This window comes from Balaenoptera borealis (genome assembly GCF_965194805.1).
Source record: "Balaenoptera borealis genome assembly, chromosome: 12".
In the NCBI taxonomy this organism is placed as follows: domain Eukaryota; kingdom Metazoa; phylum Chordata; class Mammalia; order Artiodactyla; family Balaenopteridae; genus Balaenoptera; species Balaenoptera borealis.
In genome coordinates this window covers 84,154,948-84,165,646 of record NC_138869.1, presented here as the reverse complement: position 1 = coordinate 84,165,646, position 10,699 = coordinate 84,154,948, and the positions used below count along the sequence as shown (strand labels likewise).

At 44.3% G+C, this 10,699-nt stretch overlaps 1 protein-coding gene across 5 annotated transcripts in view; it reads right to left on the bottom strand.

Moving 5' to 3' along the window:
• PAQR8 (progestin and adipoQ receptor family member 8) overlaps positions 1–10,699 on the bottom strand; it is a 104,229-nt gene that overhangs the window by 7,414 nt on the left and 86,116 nt on the right. The window contains exons 4-5 of one of the 5 annotated variants that reach the window (XM_082346277.1): positions 5,976–10,230; positions 5,317–5,405 (exon numbers count right to left, since the gene is read on the bottom strand). The exons of 3 other annotated variants lie outside the window; for them this stretch is intronic. The gene's annotated coding sequence lies outside the window, so the exon portion shown is untranslated. The remainder of the gene's footprint in view (positions 1–5,316; positions 5,406–5,975; positions 10,231–10,699) is intronic. One more of the 5 variants, XM_082346276.1, reaches the window with a different exon arrangement.

Genomic DNA, 10,699 nt, shown 5'->3' with positions numbered 1-10,699 from the left:
AAAACGCAATCAATCAGAAGAGACTTCTGCAATCTACTACCACAACATTTACCCACCAGCCAGCATTTCTGTCACATATGCTCCTTTCAATGGCTGGAACCATTTTGGTGAAGACCAACCCTTCACTATTCTGTCCCTTGGCGCCATCCATTGAAGAGTTGCACATCATTGTAATGACACAAGAGGGCGCTTTAAATGAGGGATCTTGTAAACCACTCCAAATCAAGTCTCGAATAGTCTGGAACTGGCATAGACACAAGCACTCTTCAACCATACAAAGCTTTTTTATGTATTTTATTTAGTATGAAGTATTATATCGAAATACAAAAATTATCAATGTTGATATTACTAATGAGAGCCTACATTTCTTGAGCACCTAATCTTAAATTACCCACTAATTTCACTGGGAACTTGAAAATCTGAGATAAGCAATAGTTACTTGAACCTCAAGATCAAATGAGTCATCAATCAGGTTGGTAAAAACCAATGCATATTCTGAGAAATATTTTTTTAATAATTAATTAATTAATTAATTTTTGGCTGCATTGTGTCTTTGTTGCTGCACGCAGGCTTTCTTTAGTTGCAGCGAGCGGGGGCTACTCTTCGTTGCGGTGCATGGGCTTCTCATTGCGGTGGCTGCTCTTGTTGCAGAGCACAGGCTCTAAGCGCGCAGGCTTCAGTAGTTGTGGCACATGGGCTCAGTAGTTGTGGCTCGTGGGCTCTGGAGCGCAGGCTCAGTACTTGTGGCGCACGGGCTTAGTTGCTCCATGGCATGTGGGATCTTCCCAGACCAGGGCTCAAACCTGTGTCCCCTGCATTAGCAGGCGGATTCCTAACCACTGTGCCACCAGGGAAGCCCTATCCTGAGAAATCTTAAGAGCTGAACAAAATTAACATGTGGCCTAAATTTAATGAAATCTAATTGCAAAGACTGTGTGTGTATTTTTTTTTTTTTTTTCATTATGCTCTGGAAAGCAAGTGGTTTTGGACTTGCCTCTCCTGAGAACCCAAATCTGTATGCAATAAATTTCAGCCCTCACAAATGTTTAATTTGGGCTTCCCTGGTGGCGCAGTGGTTGAGAATCTGCCTGCCAATGCAGGGGACACAGGTTCAAGCCCTGGTCCAGGAAGATCCCACATGCCGTGGAGCAACTAAGCCCGTGCACCACAACTACTGAGCCTGCGCTCTAGAGCCCGCGAGCCACAACTACTGAAGCCCGCGCGCCTAGAGCCCGTGCTCTGCAACAAGAGAAGCCACCGCAATGAGAAGCCCATGCACCGCAATGAAGAGTAGCCCCCGCTCGCCGCAACTAGAGAAAGCCTGCATGCAGCAATGAAGACCCAACACAGCCAAAAATAAATAAATTAATTAATTAAAAAAAAAAAAAGAATGTAGATCAACCATAGAGCTTTTTCAGAGCAAGGATTGTCTGCTCAACAATATTCCAGGCTACCAAGGCCACAGAGGAAGAGTAAAATAAGACCACCTACCTCAAGCCGCTTACAAGAAGAGTCAAACTTCATGAATCAACAGCCACCACCAGACCGCAGGTAACAGAGTGTTAAGTGGAGAGAAATACAAACAGGCCTCTACGGAGCAGAGTTGCTCGGGGTGGCTGGGGTGGCCGAGGGGGACACAGGCCTGTGCTGGGCCTGGGAGGATAGGACTTACACATGGGAAGGGGTGAGAAGCGGGCCTTCCAGGAAAGGGGCAGAACACGACCCAGGATGCTATGGCCTCTGTGGGCCCATGAGCAGAGGGGCCGATGCGGAAAAAGGAGGAAGTGAGTGCGGTGGGTGGCGAGGCATTAGCGAAGTGAGTTTAGGTTTGATGTTGCAGAAGGAAGAGGGGAGGTTTCTCATCCCTGGAGTTTTTGCTTGTTCAATCCTTATGTCACCTGAGCTCGGGGAACTCATGCTATAGACCAGCACCTCCTCTCCTGGCTTAAGTGACACTGCCCTCTGTGGTCCCACCTCTGCTTTCTTCTCCCATCACCCTGTCAACTGCGGCATCTGTCCCCAGGGTTCCACCATCGGCCCCCTTTACTGCCTCTGGTACCTCTCACACAGACACTTCTGCCATGTCCTTGGCTTCAGCCAGGCCCTGTTATCATAGGATCCCCAAATACATGCCTCCAGCCAGATCTTTCCTGAGCTTGGATTCAAATATCCAGCAGCTCTGGTTTTGTCCAACTGAATATCCCACGGGCGTTTCAAACCCAACCTCTTCAGCCTCCTCCTTCAGCCCAGACTTGACCCGTCCCTACCTCTAATCAGTCATGGAGGCCTGTTGATTTTATCTCAACGTTTCTGGAATCCATTTGTCCTTTCCATTTCTACCGCTCCCCCTTGATTTGGGCCTTCAAGATGAACTTGTGTTGATGAGGAAAACAGCGGTCTCATAACTGACCTTTCTTCCTCAAGAGATGGTTTCCCCACCTCACATCCCAAACCCGCCCTCTAGTCTCCAAACCACTTCACGGTGATAGTTTAAAAGCGGAGACTGATCACTACTCCCCTCCTCAAGAGCGCACCATTGTCTACCACACAAATTCTCAGCCTGAATGCACAAACAGGCCCTTCTGTAGACCTCCTTCCCCGTTCCTATTCCAGCCTCCTTTCCCAGAGCCCACACCCAGGCCACTTGGATGGCCTGGATCATAACACTGGGAGTTTTTCAAAGGTGCAACACTCTCTGTCTCCCCTGTATGCTTCTGCACACAAGGGCAGCTCCAGCAACCCCAGCTCATCAACACTCTGCCCAGGCGCCAGCTCTGCCTGTGGGCTTTCCTAACCCCAGGCTGGATGAGGGCGCCCCAGCTCCCACCTACCCTGGCCTTGCCTCCCCATCACACTTCTCTCCTGGGGCCCTGACCCTTGGTGATGAGCTCACTTCCCACCACACCCGGCTGCTTTAAGGGCAGGGGCTGTGTGGCATGCAAGTTCCTATGTCTAAGATGACATGTGGCATATAAAATAATCATACACCTAATCATGATTTACTGAACAAATAGTTCTTTAGGCCCAGACGTACGGCACCTATTTCCTTCTGTTCTGCCAGGTTAAGGGAAAAAAAGAAATAATGGTTTGCAAGTTGGGAAGTCTGGCTGTTAATATTTGCTCTATACCATGAGCAATGTGGCCATGCCCAAGACATTCAGCTACTCAGGGTCATTTTCCTCATAAATAAGGGTGGGTGGGAGACGATTTCCTGTCTCTCTACCTCTCAGGAAAAAAAGAGAGTCGATAATGATAAAATGGGCAGTAGCTGAATGATGCTTTGAAAAGGCAAACCATGCACATTAAAGTACCAGCAATATCTGAACTAAAGAACACACAGAAGGATTATAATTTAGTAATATATATATATTTTTTTCTACCTTATAATTGATTTTAATGCAATCTTTGAAAATTGAAAAGGAATATAATATTTTTAGTTACATTTCTGGGATTCTTCCAACTGCTTTATTAAGAGCTTTAATTAGATTTAGATTATAATGGGATTGGAATTAAAAGTTCTATTTCTTGAGTACAACATCTGCACCATGAATTCAGTTAACATTCACAAAAAAGTGTTATAAAATGTTACATCATGCCTTGGACTCTTTAGGGGTCCAATCTTAAAGTTTTATCTCAGGTCCTCCTTTAAAACTATTAATAATGCTAATAGTTTTACATCTAGAGTATGCCATCTAAAAAAACTAAAAGCTCCATGTTTGCGAAACGGACATAGTTTGGTACTGATGACATTTTATCCGGAGGCCAAATAGAGGACTCTAAAGCAATGGTGTTCCCTGATCTATTACAAGGGCCCTATGGGAACTGATCACAAACTTGGAATAGCTGATTCCCTGGAGAAGCCCTGGATGAGGAATTAGCAGTTCCAGCTCTACCACTGACTATGGGATTTTAGGCACATCACTCAACTTCTCTATACTTGTGTCTTTGTCCATAAATCCGGGGGTATAATCTCTACAAGTTCTAATGCTAAGAAATTCTGTAGTTCATCTGGACTATGTTTTGCTTCGTGCTAAAGATCCAGCAGTGTGCTGAAATCACCAACAAACAGATCCTGTGACATCACCTCGTGTCACGGCCTCATGCAGATGTCAGGAAGGTGGCCTGCTGGTTGCTGGACAGAGAACAAAAGAGCAGCAATTTCCATCAAAGAGCGCAGAAGAAACGCTTCCAGAATCCACAGAAGCCCAGCCTCCCACAATGCTGCAAAACCATAAATGGCTGAGAAGGAACAGCAGCCAAAATGCCAGCTTGATACCCATTTATAAGGCCTGGAACCCTGCTGTGAGCAGCCTTTGGTCTGACCAGAGACAGAGGTAGACTTGCAATGGCCTCAGACAACCCCAGGACCTCCTCAGTCATCCATCAAGTGAGAGGCTGCTGGGCCCACACTGATCTTTGCAGCCACATCTGCCAAGTATCATACCACTGTTTATAAAGTCATATTTTAAAAAGCGGCAGTACCAGCAGAATCCTATTATGAGCAGAGACAATTTTAACATGGATTCAGATTCACCAACCGTTAATGCATAACCACTCCATATTTAAGAAAACCTAAAAAACAAATAGCATTTCAACATCCAAAAATGGGAGATCTGATTTAATGATGATAAATCTATACAATAGAATACTACACACCCATTAAAATAATTATGTAGATATATTACACTTATTGTTATAGAGAGATACGCAGGACATAAATATGTGCTCTATTTGTTTCTCACTGCAGTCTCCCCGACACTTAGAACAGTGACTGACCAGCACATAGTAGATGCTCAACAAAGATTTGCTGAATGAATACATGAATGGAAGACATTAGTACAAGGAAGAAGCAAATTAAAAGTATGCATCCCATTTTTGTAAAGATATACCTATGGCACAGAAAAAGTATGGAATTGCAAATAATCAAAACATCAATACAGACATTGCTAAGTGGTGGGATGACAGGGGAATTTTACTTTTTGTCTGGAGTCGATAACTATTGTTATAGTACTTTTGACGATGAATATTTACTACTTTTGTAAATGAAGTTACTGCTATTCAACAAATAGGAATATTTGACAGAAATCTGTAAAAACTGGTAAAACGATTAATTAGTACAATTAATTAGTACATCCTCCCCCCAGCTGCCAAAACACCCCAGCATTATAAAGGAATACATACTTATTTGTATTATTCTGTGGATTTTGAGCTCAACTAGTTAGCAGATCATGTAATAAAGTTATTGTCAGGAGTGTCGATTAGAGAAAAAACACACAACCTAAAAGTTGAGAATTATGTTTTATTCGGGGAACTTACTGAGGACTATAGGCCAGGAGTCAGCCTCTCAGATACTCTGAGGATCTGCTCCAAAGAGGTGAGGGAGGAGCCTGGATATATAGGAGTTTCTGTTGGAAAAACAACAACAACATGTAGCAGAACATCGCAAGATCACTGCTAATCTCGAAAAATAGACATCTCAAGTTAATGATTTTAGTGCTTTTCTATGTATGGGCAGATGCAAGAGTCTGGGCTCATTGAAATTATTCCTCCGATATGCATCTTAACTCTGTAGGGCCAGTATCCAGTTTTTCTCCACCCTGAATTCCCCTCAGGGCTCACCGCAGGGGCAGCTGCAGTGGATGAGGGCTTGATGGTGGACAACATTCACTGTTTACTGGAATGGCAGGCAACACTTTTTGTCTGCAGGAGTAACCTAGCTATACTTGCCACCACGGATGTAAGCTAATGGTCATGGGGCTGGGGGTGGGGCGTTAAAGGGGAAAAAAATTGTGTAACATCTGCTGGTAAGGCAGCAATCACGTTCTCTTAGCTTGGGAAAACCAGTATATGCAATATTGTCGCAAGACTTTTCCCGCTGCGCACAAACCCAAACAGAGTTAAGAAGGGAGTCAGTCCCCGACCTTGTGGGCACCTGGCGCAGCTGAACCCTGCCTATAAAAAAAAGCGAGGCACACCTGTGTGCCAGTGTGCCAGGAACACATGTCACCTGGGCTCAGTGACCCCTCCACCTCTGAACCTCTTCCTCTGTGGCTCCGCCTAACGTGGGCAGGAGAAAGAAAAGACAGCATTATAATTTGCTGCTCTGCCCTGGGGATTTTTCTCTTTCTCCAGCTGGAACTCTCAGCTGGGACTCCTTGTATTTTCTTTTTTGTTACTTCCCGTCCTTCCCACATCTCAGCTCACCTCCTCACTTGAGCAGGTACTATTTTCAAAACGCATCAGTACAGACCCAGAATGCACCGCCCACATGCAATAAGTAGTATCTGTGTTTAATTCTAGCGGGAGAATTCGGAGGAGCTGGGAACAGTTTAGAACGCGTTGAGCAGTCTAAGGTCAACGGCCAGGCTGGCTGGTATGGTGATCCTTTTCCTTCAGAGACTGCTTGTTTGGGTAAAGGTAAGCTCTGATGTCTGAACAGCCTGTTAATTAAAGCCTGGGGTCAGGAAGCCTCCCAGGACTTTCCACAAGAGTGTAACCACTGGCTTCATTCGGCATGGTCTGGCTTCAGCTATGCAGCCTCTCGCCTGTAGGAAGCTTCATCACCTATCGGCAAACCTGCTGGGACCCGGGCCAGCCCAGGTGAACTCCGAAGAGAGCCGCAGATTGCCATTGGCAGGAAATCAATCCTGGAAATGTACTTTCCATAGCAGAAGAATCTGATAACCAAGAAAAGCTGGGTTGGTGCGCTGTGTAAGGAGTTCGGCGTTTCCTAGCAATTCAACGTTAACCCCTTTGCAGCTAATGCTGTACACTCCCCTGGTGGTCCCAAGACCTCGGCTTTTTATTTGCTACCAAGAATCAAGCAGGTTGCTTCATTCTCAGTTTCTCTTTAGACAGCCTCAAGGCCTTAGTTCAATTCCACATTGGCCATGAAGTTTTCTCCAGGTCATCTTAATTTCTTTCCTCCCAGAATGCTTACCTACCTACTCCACACGTTTCGGTTAGCAGAACGTCTGGACTTACGTGCTACTTCCCTGCTGTGTGCGCAGAGAGCCCTCCTGGGTTGCAAGTTCCCTGAGACAGAAACACGGACTTACCCATCCTTTATTCCTCCTATCAGCAATTATCAGAGGAAAGGTGGCCCAGAATGTGTCAATGGATGATTGTTCAAAAACAGAGTGAAAGAAGACTCTCCTTTGGCCCTCTTTGCTTCTAAAGGTAAAACCGGTGAGATTTTAGACAAGGAACATGTTAGGGATTTTTCAACAGGAAACAACATCTGACTTGGATGTTGTTTATCTGGGTGTAGTTCATCCACTTGGGAGGTATCCATAACAATATTTAAATTGTTCACCGGATTTCCAATCACCAGATGACTTTTAGTCTATTTCCTCCTATCATTGGTACTTTTGTGCCCAAGAATGCCTAAGCAAAGATGCAGGGAAGGGAGGCCGGGCAGAAGAAAAATAAAGTAAAAGAACATTGAGGCGGAAGAAAAATAAAGTAAAAGAACATTGGAGCAGGAGTTAGGAGACCTAGTTTTTTATTCTCATTGCATAGAAAAAAGCAGAACAGACTGTCCTGGTTCCCTGAACAAGCCACACACTTCGCATCGCCAAGTACCCCTCTACGCCTGGCAAACCCTGCTTCTCTCTCAAATCCAGGCTCAGCTATAACCTCCTCTGTGAAGTTTAGCAACAGACTCAAGCAGAATTAATCACAACCTGTTATATCCCCTTAGCCTTATGATGTAGCTGGTTGTACGTGTGCCTTCTTTATATTAAATTGTGAAATTCATTGAGTTGCACAAGGAAGTCACTCAAGACATTAAAAAAATCTAAGTTTGTGTTACTTAACTGTGAGACTACCTGAGGCATGGAGAATTTTTTTCGAGTTTCCACTATTATCTTTTTTATGCATATAAAAATTTGCATTTTTAATTTTTTAAAAATAATTTTTATTTAAGTATAGTTGATTTACAATGTTGTTAGTTTCAGCTGTACAGCAAAGTGATTCCGTTATACATACACACATATATATATATTCTTTTTCAGATATTTTTCCATTATAGGTTATTAGAAGATATTAAATATAGTTCCCTGTGCTATACAGTAGGCCCTTGTTGGTTATCTATTTTATATATAGTAGTGTGTGCGTGTTTAATCCTGAACTCCCCTGCCCCAAGACACAGAGAACTGAAGTGATTTATTCACAGCTCTAAACCGAATCAGCCCTAAGGTAGGGGCACTGCTTCTGACTTTCGTGCTCAAGAGCCCAGCCACCTAGGTCTCTGAAAATGAAAGCCCATAAAACACAAATGGAATAGGAAGAGCTGGATAAGACGTGGGAACCCGTGTGCCTGTGAGCTGACAGCAGGCTAGGAATCCTGGCTCCCGCTGGGACATCTGGCTATGTTGTCCAGAGCCCCCTCCCAGGACATTCCAGGAGGCTCTCCTAAGGGAACCCCTCTCCACTATGGCCTTTTCTACAATATGAAGGAGAAACTCATAATCAGTAGCTGATCTGGTTAAAAATCCTTAGTTATTCCACAGGCGAGTTTCATCAGAAAAGTTGATTATTCAGTTCAGACCAACAGCTGTGAAATGTCGCACTGCTCTGGGCTTCATCTCCATTCTATTACAACCTGGCTTGCAACAAGGCGGTAGTGATTTCTCACTCGGGGTTACTCGAGCTCCAGGATCTCAGATTTGACGTTCCTCCTTCCTGACCACAACGCTCCTAATTTCCACCTGGACTATTTCCTCACCCCAGCTCACACGCTCCGGGCTCCTCATAACCCCCAGCCCTTCTGTCTTACTTCACCTGCTTCACTTGCCCCACTGCCATCCCAACGTGCCAGCCCCTTTGCTTCTACCCTGGAGTACTCCACGCCTGCCACCCAGCCCCATCCTGATGACATCGAATTTTTCTGTTTCCCTCACCAGTACTGTGTACTGCTTTAAAAAGGCATCAACATTATGAGACCATGTTGTATCCGTGCCTTTTAACCTCAACAAGACTTCACTTTATCCATCTGGAGATCCCATCAGCATCTTAAGCTTTGCGTGTTTAAAACCAGACCTCTGCTGGGACTTCCCTGTCAGTCCAGTGGTTAAGACTTCGCACTTCTACTGCAGGGGGCGTGGGTTCCATCCCTGGTCAGGGAATTAAGATTCCACACGCTAAGCGGCGCAGCCAAAAAAAGTAAATAAAAAACAAACAAAAAATCAAACCTCGGCTGTGCCTAGTTCTGTTACCAGTGTGACCAATCTCCTAGTCACCAAGCCTTGAAATCAAAGTGAAATTTCTCCTTTTCCTCCTTCCCTCACATTCCAGTCATCAAATCCTGCCCTCCCTCCTTTTTTTTTAAATTGCAGTATATTCCTTCTCTCACTCCCCTGCAGGCTGGTACACTGTCCCAGCTAAACCATGATGATAACCTCCTAACAGACCTTGCCTCCTCCAATCTCTGGCCACAGTTCCGTCTCATTTGATTTAGCTAAAGTTCAGCTCTGATGAGGATAATGCCCCAAAGCTGCCAGGAGCCCTCTGCTCTCTGCCAAGTAAAGCTCAAATCCCTGAGGCTGCCGTCAAAGTCTTCCCTGCCCTGATCCACATCCTCAACATTATCCACTGTCGATTTCATGAAGAACGAAACAGAGTGAAGGGAACAGAACATGTCAGGGTGCACCTCACACATTAAGGATAAGTACTGTCATGAAACTCCTGGTTCCTAAAATAAAATAGATCTCTTACTAAGGGTCACGTTAAAGTTTGAAAACCACGGATCTATATACCATTTACTATTCCTAAACATGCCCTGTGACTTTCTCTTTCATTCTGAAATTACAAAATACTTCAAATATACAGAAAAGTATAAAGGATGATACGACAAACAATTGCTTGTCAAATCTTATGTCATATTTACATAAAAATAAAATCTTGTCAGATTTTATTTAAAAAAATTTTTTTAAAGGTATTTTTTAAAAAATTTATTTATTTAATTTATTTATTTTTGGCTGCGTTGGGTCTTTGTTGCTGTGCGTGGGCTTTCTCTGGTTGCGGTGAGTGGGGGCTACTCTTCGTTGCGGTGCGCGGGCTTCTCACTGTGGTGGCTTCTCTTGTTGCAGAGCATGGGCCCTAGGCGCCCGGGGTTCAGGAGTTGTGGCTCACGGGCCCTGGAGTGCAGGCTCAGTAGTTGTGGCGCACGGGCTTAGTTGCTCCGCAGCATGTGGGATCTTCCCGGACCAGGGTTCAAACCCATGTCCCCTGCATTGGCAGGCAGGTTCTTAATCACTGTGCCACCAGGGAAGCCCTACTTCAGATTTTAAAATACATTCATGATCCAGAGAAAACTCTAATTTGAAAAGATACATGCATCCAGTGTTCATAGCATTACTATTCACAATAGCCAAGACATGGAAACAACCTAAATGTCCATCAGCAGATGAATGGATAAAGAAGATGAGGTAAATATACAATGGAATACTACTCAGCCATAAAAAAGAATGAAATAATGCCATTTGCAGCAACATGGATGGATCTAGAGATTATCATACTAAGTGATGTAAGCCAGAAAGACAAACACCATATGATATTACTTATATGTAGAATCTAAAATATGCTACAAATGAATTTATTTACAAAACAGAAACAGACTCCCAGACATAGAAACAAATGTATGGTTACCAAAGGGGAAAGGGGCGGGGGAGGGATAAATTAGGAGTTTGGGATTAGC